Source organism: Vanessa tameamea, chromosome 7 (assembly GCF_037043105.1).
Source record: "Vanessa tameamea isolate UH-Manoa-2023 chromosome 7, ilVanTame1 primary haplotype, whole genome shotgun sequence".
NCBI classification, from domain to species: domain Eukaryota; kingdom Metazoa; phylum Arthropoda; class Insecta; order Lepidoptera; family Nymphalidae; genus Vanessa; species Vanessa tameamea.
Genome location: NC_087315.1, coordinates 572990 through 590642, shown reverse-complemented (window position 1 = coordinate 590642; position 17653 = coordinate 572990). Strand labels below are relative to the sequence as shown.

The 17653-nt window shown below is 32.3% G+C and overlaps 1 long non-coding RNA gene across 1 annotated transcript; it reads left to right on the top strand.

Moving 5' to 3' along the window:
• The first annotated feature begins 258 nt into the window (after positions 1-258).
• On the top strand, positions 259-14095 carry LOC113392210 (uncharacterized). The gene is made up of 2 exons (XR_003368390.2): positions 259-610; positions 13139-14095. It is a non-coding gene; the product is annotated as an uncharacterized LOC113392210 (long non-coding RNA).
• Positions 14096-17653: the final 3558 nt, after the last annotated feature.

Sequence of the window (17653 nt, the reverse complement as noted above, 5' to 3'; positions counted from 1 at the left end):
GACAAATATGGGCTGATGATGATGATGATGATGGTCCATTATTAGATTACACTATTTATATTACCTAGTTTTATTAATAATAAATCCATTACATTATAATGCTGAACCTACTTTCCGCTCCAATATTAGACAAATCCATTAATATATTAACCTTAGCCACATGTAATAAACAAAGAAATATAATATAAAATTATATCTTTTAGTTTAAAATAAGAATAATTCGCAGACAAGTTTCTTACAGGCATTTACACTTGACCTTATAGTTTCGCAAGCGATACCGAGCCTTCCCCCAACCGACCACGCCACCACACTCGCTCAAACAACGTCACACGGCACGCACGAAGCGTTACCAGTAAACATGTTTCCAAATCCGTTCGACAGAAAACATTCAACTATAAGACAAGTGTTCGACAGATTTTTAGACGGGAAGAGGAGTGTGCATAAAAATGCTTTGTCAAGAAAAGACAGCAAGTGTAGCAACAATTCGTCTTGTTCGAATTCGTCAAATTCGAGTCGTAAAATATTCGGTGGATTTTCGATTCGCTTCAAGTGAATCCGTTTTTGTTCGTCGTAAACCTGGTCCGAAATGTATTTCGCAACTAAACATTTGGTAAGTCTCATTATAATATTTTTATTATATAATATTCTCTTTCAATCTGATTTTTAACTTCGAATTATAATTATAATTTTGCATAGTCACTGCAATTAGGTCTTAACGGTCGTTTTTCTATAAGAGTGAACTATAAACTCAAAGTAGAAATGTCGAAAAGTGATATGCAACATTTACTAAATAAAATTATAACATTTAATAAATAAACTACAAATATTAGTATTATAGTTTTTAGCGGTTCTTTAGCTATACAATGCTTTGTCTTGCTCTTACAAATATTAAATTACTGATGGTAGAAAGAGAGCAATAAGTTATTTATGCGCTATACAACGTTTATTAGTAAGACCGATAATGTTTTAAGTTATAAAGTATTTACGAATCAAAAGGGCGTATACGATTTTCAACTCTACAAACTCATACTGAACGTCGTATGTTACCTTAGTCTGCGATTGTTATTTTGTTACTATGGTGTAAATATATAGTCATTATTGTTAGTATGTATATTCGTATCCTGTCAACTCCGCTCACCTAAACATGGAGTATCTAAAGCCTTTTCCAACCAAAAGAGGACAAAAACCAAATAAACAACGCTTTATATCAAATTGGCGCGATATCATTGGTCGAGAGCTGGGACACTCTGTGATAATGATTATAAATTTGCGAAAAAAAATAGGTTTTGAACGTCGACTTGAATTAGTAGTATATGCATTTGTAATGTTATTCCTCAGAACAAATAATATTTCTATGAAATTATCAAAAATCGGTATGATCAATGTCACCATGTGGTCACTGTTCTGCGAAGAAGCCTTAATCATTCTAGTATCCTTGTGATCGAAACTGTTTATACCTACTATACACATAGGTCGGACAAATGAGCCACCCGGTGTTAAGCTTCCACAACCGCTCTTAAGCATTGGCGCTGTAAGAAATATTAACCATTCCTAACATCGCCAATGCTTCACCGAACTAAAACAGACAGCTAAGAACTAATATTGATTGAGCCATTAGTTCCACTCACCTTTAATATTTATATTTTAAACTTTAGTATTGTTGTGTTCCAACGATATTATATCTGATAAGCGGGTGGTACCTCCTCAGACGGACTTGCAAATGTGCAACTACCCTAACACCAAGTAAATAATAATAAAACTCATCCATTAATTCGCACGGACTATTTTTTTTACTAAATCTCCAAAATGTTAAATATAAAACGTTTGTGTCGAAAAGGTTGTAAAACGATTAGTCTATATATATTACACTTTGTGAATGAAATGTTCGCCTCTTATTTCTTTATGATATTCATAATTGTTATTTGTAAGCAGTTACAAATATTAACAAGAACAATCAGCTGAAATTGTTTCTACCGTTCTTCTGGGAAAAAGAAATACCCGGAGTATTTCTTTTTCCGAACTAGTTGTAGTTATTACTTTATATACCAGTAACTAACTGTGATGCTGTCTTATTGAATAAATTTGTTTTTGGATTTATCAACTATAATTTCCATTGACATCAATCATATTAAATGGGCATACTAAAACGTTGCTACTTTGTTCAAATATACTTATTAGTCATATATATTTTTAGCTTAATTTAAATTTAATGCAAATGCTAAAATAATCATATAAACTGTACTAAAAAAGTTGTTTTTTTTTAATGTCTAAGTAACAAAACTACTGTACCAATATACATAAAACTGAAGAAGATGCAGAGCGCTCGGAGTTTCTAACCCAGATAATTGCGCAAAATATAATATTAAATTCTGTCCTGTTGATAATAATAATCAAACAAAAGAGAATCACTAATGAGCCGCAAAATTTTATCGACCACACGTAGCCTTAATCAAAATAATTCGAAAACTTATTGGTCCTTGTCCGTATTTTGACAACTAAAATTAACAGCCGTAATGAGTATCATGTTGGGTTTTGGAAACAAAGTTGATAGTTGAATGGTATACCTATTTGGGATCACGATTACAAATATTTTTTATATAGAAAATTCTTTTTTAATTTTGGTTTGATTTTATAGAATAAACAAATGTATTTTTTTATACAAAATATATTTTTTTTATTTATTTGTGTTATTACGTTGTATCTAAAACCACCTTTTTATGTTTATTTTAAAAGCTTAATCCGAGGTAAATTGACTTGACTGGGTAAATAACAGCACGCCTTTAATACATTTCTATCAGGAATTTATTTTTGAATCTATTTCAAACATTTTTTTCGCTCATGCATTCTATTTACGTTCAAGTGACTTTTCGTGTTCAGATTAAGTTGGATATATTGACATGACTGTTCAATGGGTTGTATTAAGTAACTCCGACAGATTACAATTATTTAAGAATATAGTATTTTGGCTGTAACTCATAGATGTTAAGAATGAATTATTAACTTTTTGTTAGGAACAATAATTTTATTATAATGACTAACATTTGTTAATTTCCTACAAATTAAATAAAGAATAATAGAAGGCACGATATAAGAATTATATATCCTCGTCTGCTATTTGAAGATGACAAAGATTATATGTTAGTTTAAACAACAGTACTCAGTATTGTTGTATTTCGATTTGAAGGGTGAGTCAGTGTAACTACAGGCACAAGGGCCATAACAACTTCGTTCCCAAGGTTGGTGGCGTATTGGCAATGTCCTTACCTTAAAACTTCTTATAGCGCCATTGTCTACGGGCGGTGGAGCCACTTACCAGCAGGTGGCCCATATGCCAACATATACCATAAAAAAAAAAAAAACAAAAAAAGGTAATATGTATATTATTTAATCGCAAATGGGTTGCCTCACTAAATAAAGGGCCGGACTGTTAAATAAGTTAAACTGTAAGTATCTATTTTTGAACGAACTCCCCGATTTTTTTTTTATGAAAATCGAACGTCAGTCGAGAGAATTTAACACGAAAAATACAAAAAAATATACTAGCTGTGTTGTCTACTTTCCTTTTCATAGTATAATGAAGTTGCCAGACAAAAATAGATCCACGGGCGTTAATAATATACCCAAAAGCCTGTCACAACAGTTACTTCGAGATAAACGATATAATTTTTATTCCTGGAGCGAAAATGTCATGTCCCCACGAACTAAATTGTTCAAGCAATTACTCGCCCAACCTTTAAACGTTATGACGGTCGAATTATTCATTCCCCAGGGGAAATTGTGTTATGTACAATTAAATATACGTAAATATATATTTATATTATACTATTCAACAAGCTGCTCTACTTTAAGCGTTACTGCTCCGCCCTCTTATGTCGAAACGGGATGTTGTACAATATAAAACTTTTCTCAATATACGAGCTGACTTACGCAAAAAGAACTATTTCAAAACGGACTAATATAGATCCTAAGACCAGCATGTTCAAACAAACTCTAATATCAAATTAAAATCTTTAATCAATAATAAAATTAAACAATTATTTTGTTTTTTTTTGGGAATAAATTCGGTAAACCTAAATGTGTACATTCGTCCGTATATTTTTGCCTAAACGAAATATTTCATAGACATAAATTAGTTAAAGTAGTTCATAAATTTGGTAACAATTTTTCAAGTAAAACTCGCTAAGTTTCAACGCATTTTGTAATACGGCATTTTATATGACATAGCATAGTAATAATATATATGTTAAAACTTCCATGCCAACTTGTATGTTATACTAGTGTCCAATAAGTTGTTCAAATGCGATCATTATCGTTGCTGAAAAATTGAGATTAAAATATTAATTTGCAAGGTTCGAACATTTTTGTGGTATTCTCAATTACAGTTTTTTTTTTTAATGACAACGTCTAAGGTCGCCTCTATAACTACCAATTACTGGGAACCGCTTATCATCATGCTTAACCACTTTGGTACTGAACCATTGTCGTTGTATATTATATATGCCAAGTTTCGCTTGTTGAATTTGATCTTAATAAAATACAATTCAAAATTGTTTTTAATAAACCTTCTTGTGTAAAGAATATGTTAATATGTTTCAATGGCAACAGGACAAACGTTACATACAACATTTCGCCAGACTAATATTTTGCTGCGCAATTTGTAGGTCAATGTAAAGGTACGAGTCTATAACCTTCGTTCATTCATTCAGTTTTATTTAAAAAGGTCAATGCACTCACATTTAAAGACACGAGACTTGTTATCAAGAGTGACCTCTGCCATTGTCTTACTTTCTTGAAAAAACCAACTTATCTCGACTTGACCCCTGTCATGGCTGTATGTTGAAATACTTTTGCCTTTTTCCGAGAGAGAAACAAAAATATATTTAAAAGAAGGATTCAAAATATTGACTGAATAATTCTCAGAAACAAAAGCGGTTCGCGACATATTTAAACTTCTTCCATTAAATATAGCAAATATTTATTAAAACTTTTTGTACAATCATACTGATATTAAAAGAGTTTAACTTGATATTATATAACATTAATGTAGGTAATGATTGTTGAATAGTGTGTTTAGAACAAATAGCGTGTTGTTAGCTCTTAATGTCAACCTAGTTCGAAAGAAAATTGTTAGTTCCGTCGCTTTCTTGGCTAACGCTGTTATAACAGTAACAGATACATGAAAAATTGTGATGTCAGTTTTGTAAGTTAAGGTTCATGGAAAAGGAATATAGTTATAATTATTTTTGTGTAAAAATGGAACAATATATATTAATGGAGTTCAGTAATGAATGACATAATAATGTGTAACTTACAGTTAAGTTCCTTAACCGTAACTGAACCCAATAAAAAAGATATTTATAATAATTTTGTTTTGCATAGTATTGAAGAACTACTACTAACACTTGAAGAGACTAGCTAATTGTACTTTAAAGCTTTTATTTCTTTTTCTGTGATTACACCTTCTACTAAATAAAAGCCTACAAACAACATCAAATTAATATCTTGTAATTTTTTTCTTTTACAATTCCTAAATAATCCAATATCAGTAACCGGAACTATCCGAAGCAATCGGATAATCTGAAATAATTTCGTATCCGTAACCGTATCTGAAACCGGTAAAATATTTTTCATATGACCACATCCGTATCCAAATCTGAAATGACATATCCATAACATCCCTAGTAATGTGTATGAAAATGAACTTCTCCTAAACGGCTGTCCTGCCGATTTTGATGAAATTTGTATAATTGGTACTGCTATAAATATAATTCTTTTTTAATCCGTACAAAGTCGGAACCGAATCGAAATCGGGCAGCTAAATAAAAATACCATATACATTTTGTTATTTACACGAGTACTTTCAAAGATATTACGCGATGTTTCGAAAAATATATTATAAAAAATACATGAGGCGAATGGAAGATGTACTAGCACTAAGTACGAGTAAGAAAATTACTTTGCATGACGCTGTTTGTAATATAACATATATATGTTATCCGAAATCGTGTCTGGCAGAACATAACAATAGTAAATGCTGCCGGTATTCTTGCCATCAATCAACGCGGTCATTTACACAGAAACTGTTTTAATTATTTATATATTTAAGGAAATAATGTTACTACGTCTTATGTAAATAATAATGTTTGTTTTATAATCAGCTGGCGTCGTTGGACTTGTGATTAGTTTATAAGACTGTACTGTACCGTGTAGACGCTATCGACCTGAGATCAAATGCTGGGTCAGAATAGTAAAAATAAAGGGGGATTTCTATTATACAGAAATTTTCAGTATGTCATTGTTTGAAATTTGCAGTGTTGTTGACCATCGAGCCTCGGAAAAGGTCAGCTCTCTTTGTATCTTTGTTATATCAGATTGCCGTCCTGTTTACCATTTATGAGAAACGGGTAATAAAGAGGGGGCACCTTTTAGCGGACAAAAAATTTAAAGGACAGCCGTAATAGTAAAATGTATTTTTTATTTTATTTAATAGTACAAAAAAAATATCATGAATTCTTTGCCTGTAAAAGATAACTAAACGGCTAAGCCTTATTTGTTGTATTTACTTTGAAGATATATTTATTCAATAAAAATATATTCATTCTATCTGCTTGTGAAATTATTTGATTAAAATGTAGTTTTTTTTTTTTACTTTTCGCCCATTATAGGCAAGATGATATATTTACATTGCATTAATTTTTATAGCTGTATTATTATATATTGAAAGAAACCTAATTATTTAAACTATATGTTAAAACAGTATAAATCAAGAATAATAATTACGTTCAATTAAATTACGATAAAATTAACTATTTTTATATTATATAGATTTTTTTTTAAATTAATTCATAGGTACTAAAATATTGATATTAAATTTAATTTTTAAGTATATTATTTAAACAAAAAAGGTTTAGATGTCAATCTGGCCGTAACAACATACATGGAGCTCTTAATCCAAGTCTTAATCCTGGTTGAAAACAATAACAAAATATTTTTCATCTTTAAATGGGTTCATAATCTATGTTACAAAAATTGCGTTTTCTTGACGCTCGGTCTTAAATTTTACATTTTATTCAACTTAAAAGAAGAAGGTTATCAATTTAGCCTATGTTTTTTTTGTACATTTAGTTTATCAATTTAACCTATATTTTTATTAGAAGACGTATCGCAAAATTAACGACGATCGTGGTATTTTATTCAATAATTACCATTTATAGAGACGGTCCCATTTAAACTAAATGGACGTAACCCATTGACACACAGGGGTGTGGTTGGATTGCTTCCGTGTGGAGCGAGAGTCACTATGGTATGTGTGTGTGTGAGTCTATTATTTTATTATTTCACCAATTGTAAACTAAATTGAATCCTTCTTTGTTGAATAAGACGATTTGAACAAAATTCTAATTAGGTCAACATAGCCAAAATTCCATTCCTATTAGAGAAATCAGGGAGTTAGTGATTTGACATATTCTTAATAGAGTATTAAAATTGTATAAGATTAAAATTAGGCGGTAAATTAAAAACACGATACGGAAACCCATTGACTTAAATAGTATAAATAATTAAAGTCGTTTTACGGAACAGCGTAAATAATTTATTCTCTAAATACAAAGAGTCAAGGGAATAGTTAAATCTTTGCGGTCATCTCCAACTGAATACAAACCTTAAAATGTATTCATATAACCTATATTTCATTTAATTACCGTTGTCACAGCATTTTTCTTATGTAAGGCAGATTTATAATTACATTCATATAGTTTCTATTACTTACGAGTAATTTATTTTTAAACTAGCTGAACCAGCGGCTTTTCCCGCGCGTAATTTACAGTTTTAACTATAGCACACAAACCGTCTCGCTCCATCTTACTCCCTCGAGGTGTGAATTAGAAGTAGCCTATGTACATGAAGACTCAAACTATCTCCACACCAAATTACGTCCAAATCGGTTTAGCGGCTTAAGCATGAAGATGTACAGACAGTACAGAGAGAGAGACTTTCGCATTTATAATATTAGAATAGATATTTGTCGCCATCGTGAATGTCTTCTCTTACGCTATCAAACAATGTTAAGAGCATTTTATACCTTGCAGCTGCTTGTAATCAATAACGTCTAAATATTTAAATAAATTTAAATAGCTGTAAAGCTAAAAAGCGCTTTAAAGAGCAATAATTAGTAAGATTATTATTATTAACATAATTACTGATGACCTTAACACGTCAACTACATCCTGTTCACAATTGCGTGACAAAAAAATATTTATGTAACTATAATATAGATTAATTATTAAATTATTATTATTAATTATTATTAACATCGTTCGTTCAATCGATGAGATCTATTAATATGTTTTTTTTTTTATTATAAATAAGTGAGATTAATAGCATTTGCTTCATGCCTAACATAATAATTATTTAAATTAACAAGTTTTTTTTTTAAATTAACTTCAACTGTTGAGTTCAATAAACCTGAAAAAAAAGTTGAAATAATCAACGGAATTACGATAGCGCGTCGATAGTTTAAAACCGTGCACATGATTGACGCACAGAGAAGAATAAATCATTATATATGTATACTAGCCGTTACCCGCGGCTTTGCCCGCGTAGAATATGAATATATTTACAAATTAACTTAAAATGTTACGTTAATGTAATACCTCTTTGTATACCACATTGGTGTGTATTTCAGCCCTTAGGGTAGAATATCCAGAAATTCGACCTTCTAACTTCAAAATGACAGACTTCCAGGCTAACCTGAATACGAAATGTTAACACCTATTTTTCCCTTTAGGCCTAAAATATCAAGAAACGCTTAAATACGTAACTACTCATTTTTAATCAGTAGCTCAAAAATAAAGTTTTATGCTTCTAACTTCAAAAATGACGGTCTTCCAAACTATCCTATATACGAAATGTCAAACTCTATTTCTCCCCTTTGGCGTAAAATATCCAGAAACGCTTAAATACGAATCTACTCATTTTAATCAGTATCCCAAAAAACAGTTTTTTGTTTTTAATTTAAAAAATGACGGACTTCCATAAAACTTCCATCCCTTATTTCATCCTCTCAGAGGTAGAATATCAAGAAACACTTAAATACGTATATAATCATTTTTAATTAGTATCCCAAAAATAAAGTTTCATAAAAAAAAATAGCTTAAAAAATTCCATACGAACGTCCAACCCCTATTTCACGCATTTAGGGGTAGAATATCCAAAATTCGCTCCTGAGTGGGTGCCATGATATGTTAGTTTATAAGTGTACAGCCTAAAATATAACTTTTATGCTTCTAGTTCTAAAAATTCTAAACATGACAATACTTTCATCAACTTACAACCTTTCATCCCCCTTTTCAACCCTTTACAGCACTTTTTTTCCAAATAAAAAGTAGCCTATGTCCTTTCTCAGGCTCTAGACTATTTGTGTACCAAATTTCATTTAAATCGGTCCAGTAGTTTTGGCGTGAAAGCGAGACAGACAAATAGACAGACAGAGCTACTTTCGCATTTATAATATTAGTATGGAAGTATGGATTGTTATTTCCCTCGCTAGAGAGCTCCGATAATAACCGGTTCCGATCGCTGCTAAATTCAAAGTGCTACAGGGAGAACCGCGGCCTCCGACGTGACTATAGCACGCTGCCCCGCCCCGGGCGGCCGGTACCACCGCAAACGCTACGTTCGGCAATTTTTGAATCTGTAATATCTTCGATAATATTCATTTAAATCATATGCTGTAAAGGGCCATATAGATCAATATTAAATCAACAATGTATTTAAGGTATTTCATTGGATAACGATTTGTTATTCAAACCTTCGCGAATTAATAAAACGTAACTGAATTCTAACAAGGACTATTGACTAACTTCCTTTCGTGGCTGAACTGTTATTTTTCGCTTGAATTTTCTAGAACCCAATTTAATAATTTATGTTAATATATTTTTGATGCGATCTTATCTGTTATAATGATACTCGTTTAAGCAGACTGTTAAATATAAATTTATAAAGAAAAAAATTGCATTTCTAATTTATGTAGATTATATTTGTATATGTGATGTGATCTCCTGATCATATGTCAACTCCACTCGTAGCCTTTGATCTAAAATAAATAGATACCGCTTTTGCCTTTTCAACGTTCCAATCACGAGATATTACGTCCCTTATTTATTTGGTTAGACTTAAACAACCACTAAAGTTACATTCAGTGAATGACTGGCGAGCACGAGAAGATTTATAAGCATAAATTAAACACATAAAAATTCAGTATTACTTGCTCAGATTTGAACCGATAATCTTAGGTTTGAAGTCACGTGTTTCATTTAACGTTACACTGTTGAGCTGTAATTAAATCTTTATAAATCAAAAACAAATGCATTACTATCTTTATAGAAATAGTTTAGTATCTTGTCTACTATGACCAACCGATTTTCTGATTTATTTTTGCTAGCATTTGAAAAGCCGTACTACTACAACTATCTAACAACTGTCATTTCGTTCATTGTTAGCGTTTAGAGCATTTGATAGACGTCCATAAGATCGATTTTCGATTTTCGACGAACGCTAGTTTCAATAAAACAACGCTAAGCGTTTCATAGTTGTTAAAAAAATAATTAATATATCGTCTATATATGAAGACGTTAGGGCAATGAACTCGAGTCTTGCTTGGTTGCATCGATAACTGGTCTGAAACGCATGCAATAGGCCGACTGTCGAAACTATACTTTCTCGTGTTTTATATGCTCCGGAAGATCTGCCCTTGGTAACTTAATACGTAACACCACACCTGACTACTAAATAGCACCAAATATTCACATCGTTACTACATTTCTTCTTATACAATTATGATTACGAAAATGAGTAGCTCATAACCGTTTTGGTTCCTACCACAGATAAAAGAATTTTATTCAGACTTAAAGGTTTTTTTATTTATAAAAGTTTGAATTACGAATTTATCGATCGTGTTATTTTTTAAATTAACATTTAGAATGTCATTCGAAAATGAAATAATCTTAAATATAATAATTAAATGTTATATGTAACTTATCGTGTAGCGTGCGTTTATTGACGACGTCAATTTCACGTTTCCAAAATCGTATAGCATCGGAATAATTATTAAATTATTATTAAATTTTAGATGCACACACTGATGCCTTTTTTAATCTGTTAAACTGTTCTTGTATAAGTATTTCTTCCTCGATTTTCAACTTTGAACTTCAATGTTACGTCTATGAACCAATCGCTTACTAATCGTCGTTATCCCAATATAAATCACAAAATTTTGCAGCTCAAACCGCACGATTACAACATGGCTTGCCATCGTATTTACCGCTTGTCTGAATGAGCTCTTATAGCATGCAATTTCAATAATTGATAATAAATATTTTATCTCATGTGTGCGGAAGTGCTACCCTTGGATACGAGTAGCTGATAGAGCCAGTTTGATTAAAGTTTATTAAGTTCGTCAGGATGCAGCCAATTACTGCAATATAATTATTATTCATTTTGCAATATCGAAGATACAGATGAAACTTTAAACTACGGAAATTTTATGCATTTAATTAAATTCAAGGTTTAAAGAGAGCGAAATCCGAAAAGCAATGTTGTTCGGTGAGAATTGCATTTGTCATTCGATTTTCGACCCAATCATGTAATGTTGAAAATAGACCAACGATATTCGTCCTACTGACCGATTTGTATAATCCGACCGACGCCACAGAACGTATTATAGTGTACAAGTATTCCCTCGCTCTACTAAGGAATCGTCCGTTCATTACGTGATATTTATTAAATACTTTTTATACCTCAACCACCTATTCCTCGCGTGATTAATGGACTAAAAATAAATCAGATGAGCATTAGAGATGTATCCAGGACATGCGAGTGTAAACATTGCCGACTATAACTATTACGAAATTCTCAACGAAAGAAACCCGGTAACTTTTTGTTGGTAACCCTGGGTTTTAATTCAGGACTTTGGAATCTGTGACCTTACACGCTAGCCACTAGAAACACAAGGCAGGCAATGTTAACATTCATTATTGCAGTCAATGTCGCATGTCTGAAGATCGTGTCCACGTGGAGTAAATTTTGTTCTCACAGCTCCGCTGCACTATGAATGCTCAAATAACAACACAATTAAAGAAGCAGTGACAATGTTAAAGTAAACTCTAAATCAATATCAATAAGGCTTCAAATTGTTCGTAAAAAATACACCTTCCGTCTTACGTGTTTGAGATTAAATTACGTAGTATACAAATTCTTTATCAAAATCAGCAATACTTAGTATCGTTATGTTCCGTTTCGAAGGAGGAATGAGCCAGTATAACTACAAGTACAGTTTAACAACATCATACCTGAGGTTGATGGCGCACTGACGATGAAGGGAATCGTTAAAAAACTTTATCCATAGTGACACTTGCCCGTCGACGTATCAATTGTATAAAATAGTGCAAGTATCTGCGAATTCACAATGCACCCCTATATTCCCCGATTCTGAGAACCCGATGGGATGGTTATATACGTCAGGAGCGGTGAGCTGGGCCCGCGGCTCTTCTTACCTCTCATGAGATGAAAGTGCAACAAACAAACACTGCCAGACTCTGGGCTCGACTGAGACTTTATCAAAAACTCAATATTTTTTATTGGCCATATTAATACGGTGTATTAACCCAGTGCCTCGGGGTCTATGGCTTGATTATCTAGCCAGTAGACTAACCAGGTAGTCAATGTACCCACTACACATCACTGCGTACTGTAGGCTTAAATAACCATGTTACTAAAACTTAGGTTTCGCTTCCGCTACGGTACCACTTGATCGTCAGTTACCCACCAACTGGTGGCACATTTTTTCTAGACTTAGAATAAAGAATAATTATTCCTCTTCTTCTTAACGATGAATAGTTTTATTCGTTATAGTAATTCGATCAAGAATTGAAACTACGAAAAAAAATTTAATTAATGTCATTTTTCGCCCATACAATCGAGGTTGCTCTTCAATGGAGACATGCTAGCATTCGCCACCATTCCTGGCTTTCATGATTCGTACAGCAGTTTTTTTTTAAATTTTAGATAACGGATATTATGTCCTCAGAGGCAATAGTTCAATTAAAAATACAGCTTATTTTAATTATCCTCTTATTTTCAGGTACGTGAAATAATAAACCAGGCACAGGTGATGTCAAAGAAAAGAAATAACGGAAAATTGACCGTTATGAAAATCGGCGTCTTAAAATACTCACCGCCAAATAACGGTAAGGGGGACGGTAGTTAAAACCTCCCTGGTACTTAACCAAGGCATTATGAAATTGACTTCGACCATGTTGGTACCAAACCGTTATAACCGATGTTTTTTTTAAAGTGATTACCAAAAATGTTTGAGAAATTGTAATCTCAATATGAACGTTTCATTAAATATCTGTGGAAATTAATAAATAAGTAAATAAAGCAAGGAAATTGTGTATCGAATCAGTCACACTATTTGTAAGTAAAGGACAAAACTCGAGATGATAAACAAATAACATTGTAAAGTGTTAATAAAGGTTAATTGAAAATGATATGGTTTATTATTGAACTATTTTTATACAATAAAGACATGTTTAATTTATTTATAATATGTATATTACTCATAAGTAAGCAATTTAGAGTATTCGTTTATTAAGCTGTATTGACAATGTGTTAGTTCATTGACATTCATTTTATAAATTTGGAATCGTGATCCGAGAGTAATCTCTGCTTAAATAGCCAATGAGGATGCAGCTTTTATTATTTATAAACTGTGCCATAGACAATAATTATATTTTTGTTTCATTTTCAATCAATCTTGTTGTGTCTGTGGATACAAATTCAACTGTCAGAAATAGTTCTTCCATCTTTATAAATGTAATTCTTCTGTAGGGTTCGTGTGTCTGTACATATTGAGTGTAATTCAGTGGGAAGCAAATGAAGTTCTCATTTTACCCGGACGAAGTCGGGATGAGAAGCCAGTTTTTATGTAATCTGATTCTTTTGTATATGATGTAATGTAATGTTTATAATGCCATTCAAAGCTTTAAATAGATTTAAATATGTTTATAATTTTTCCAACATAATAAAGTGTTTTTTTTATCATCAACTTTGTTTTATTTTGCATTGAATATATTCTAGCATGTTTTACTATTATAATACAACTACTTATGACATGAGAAACTAATTATACAAGTCATTAAAATTAATTATTAACTTTTTTTTTTATTAAATTACTCTTTATAATTATAACACATTATAAATATAATAAATTATGTTATTATATAGCAAGATCGAACCCTAAAAATTGACATAGGTCTTACCTTTAATACTTAAAACCTACGCCTTACAAGAGACTGAAGTGGCGGGCGAAAGCGAAAATATGTTTGAAACTGTCTTAGATTTATGTAAATGTTCCACTGCTGGGCTAAAACCTCCTCTTGCCTTTGAGGAGTAGGTTTTTGGGGCTTATTTGCACCACGGTGCTCCAATGCGAGTTAGTGGATCGTTCTTGGTAGAACTAAAATAAAATATATCAGATTTTAATGCCCAGCAAACACAGGTCACTTCTTCATCATCATCATCCTCCTGCCCTTATCCCAATTTTACTTGGGGTCGTTGCAGCATGTCTTCTTCTTCCATACTTCTCTGCTGGACGTCATCTCACTAATAACATTCTTTCTAACCATATCGTCTTTCACGCAATCCTTCCATCGTTTCTTGGGTACTTCTTATGTATTCAATTTTAATTACATTAAGCAACAATTATTAAAATAAGCGATAAAATCATTTAATTGTATTTATACAGTATATGTTTATAAATAATCTTGAAATTTGTTGTGTGTTATTTTGTTTTTATGGTAATTAGAATAACATTTTTAAACGTAGCACCATATAAGTAATTTAAAATGTTATCTGTCATGTTAACAATTTTTAATACAAATTAGAACAAAAGATACTTGCAAAGGTTTTGAACCAAATATTATGTGCATCGACAATGTTGCTGTTGCAGCAGCATCGTCAAGAAACCCGCTTTGGAATAAGGTGATATGTCTATCTGTGAGATATGACCAGGCCTTCATACGATTATAGATATATATTTAATAATAATAATAATAATAACCCCATCGTCGTATCTCTACGTTGCCGACGTGATGGGGCTTGCGCGCTTCAATGATTCTTAGGGCTATACCGATAGAGCTACTCCTGTCGGATTGGCCTAAGATGAGAAGACAGACCAAGAGAGATACAACCCAAGCCAAGGTGGAACAGCATACGCCGAGGGCTCCATGGCTAAGGGGGGGCTTAGTCGTAAGTATGCGAACTTTAGAGACTAGGGGACCTCTAATTTAATTTACCCTTATCACAGTGAATGCGGGGCTCTGCTGTGATTGACCGTTAGGTCCCCAGCTACTCGTGGGAATAATATGATAACTAGGTCCAAAATAAATAAAAATATACAGGAAAATATGCCGTCGGTAGAAGAAGAGACCTCACAGACTTCTTACTCATCCTCCATATCTCTATTTCCATCAATACCATCTTCAGCGCCATTTTTGTGTGCGTCTTCGTCACACTCATCATCAAACGGTGCACAACTGGCGGATGTTGCGCAGGAGACAATATTTGTCAACGAACCCGAGCCCATCACCAGTAACTTTAAAAAACGTAAAAAATGGAGTCCAGAAATGAATAAGTTTATCCTGCGTACGTACCTTTATCTTACAAATTTAGAAACAGACACAAACTCATATCTTTCTTCATTACATATCAAATTTATAGACAAATATCCACATATGGAAGTAAGCAGACAGAGAATTGGCGACCAGCGTAGAGCTATTATACAAAAAAAACTATTAGCACAAGAAACAATAGATCAGATTTACGATGAAGTTAAAGCAGAATTACAAGTTATCCAAACCCAAGTACAACAAAACTCTACAAATCTTCAAACATCCAATAAGATACTATCAGGAAAACGCATGAAATGGACAAACGAATGGAATGAAGCAATTATTAAAATATATTTCAGAGTCACACATTTAGAGACCAATAAGACTGCTTATAGGACACGTTTACACGAAGAGTTTATAAATTTACACCCAGAGCTTGCACACATTACAGAGCAAAGATTAGCAGATCAAAGGAGAGCCATAATAAATAACAAATATATAAAAGAGGATAGATTAACTCTAATTAAACAACAAGTAGCTGATGAATTACGTTTTACACATACGCTAGCCGAAAACATAGATAATGAACAGGTACAAACAAGAGAACAAAGTAACATTGAAAACATCCATTCACCCAACTATACACTAAAATCCAACTTAGAAATCAACTTGCAATCTAGAAATATACAAAACACTACATTTACATGCACTAATTCTACTACAGCAACACCTATCGATGATGAAACTACAGGCGGGATCAACTTTATTAACGATATGGAACGACTCAACAGCACTCAATCTATACTCGATACTACCTTAGAAGTAAACCTTGAAATAGAGAATACATTCTTACGTGCTCAAGAACATTTTTGTAGTACCGAACCAACTAGCAGACCATATATCCCTAAACAAAAGACATCTAAAAAGTTTAGTTTTATTACAAAATACATAAATACAATGATACTAACAAAATTTGTTAACACTGATACTGATTTTAATACTCTACAAACAATAATTTACTCGGCAGCATGGACTGCAGCTAAATGTAATGGGGCCAGAATGTCATTCTCAACCCAAAGCAACCTAAACAGTAATCAAAATAAATCATTTAGAAAACCTAGTTGGCAAAGAAGATTAGAAAATAAGATAGGGAAATTACGAGCCAACATAGGCAGATTAACACAATATATTAGGGGAAATAGAAACCGAAAAGTAGTAGCTGCAGTAGAAGTCATCAAAACACAATACCAAACACACGCACAACATGAAAACACAAACACACAAGTAGAACACTTCTTAGATACTTTGAAACAGAAACTCAATGCAACAGCAAGTAGGCTCAAGAGGTATTTGACATGTACAGCCCGTAAAGTACAAAACAATAAATTTGCTAACAACGAAAAAAATTTCTATAGAAATTTAATATCGACGGGTAAAGATATTGACCAAAATCTAGAAATACCTCCTTTAGAAATATTTCGTGAATTCTGGGCTAACAGATGGGAAAACCCGGTACATCATAATGAACACACAGACTGGGTTAATGAAACGACTACAAATATTCCAGAGATGCAGTTTGAACTCATACCAATAGATACATTCATAGAAGTCATTACACGAACACACAATTGGAAATCCGCAGGCTCAGACAATATTCATAACTATTGGTACAAGAAATTTACTAGCACACACTCATACTTACACAAGTATTTAAACATATTTATTCAATCGCCGCATTTACTACCGAAATACATAACACAAGGAATCACATATTTAATACCTAAAGACAAATACGATACTACAAATCCAGATAAATACCGTCCAATTACTTGTTTGCAAACCATATATAAAATTCTATCAGCTTGCATAAGTGAAGAAGTACATAAACACTTAACTAAATACAATATTTTAGCCGAACAGCAAAAGGGGTGTCGAAAAAATAGTCAAGGTTGTAAAGAGCAACTTACTATTGACGCAATCATTTT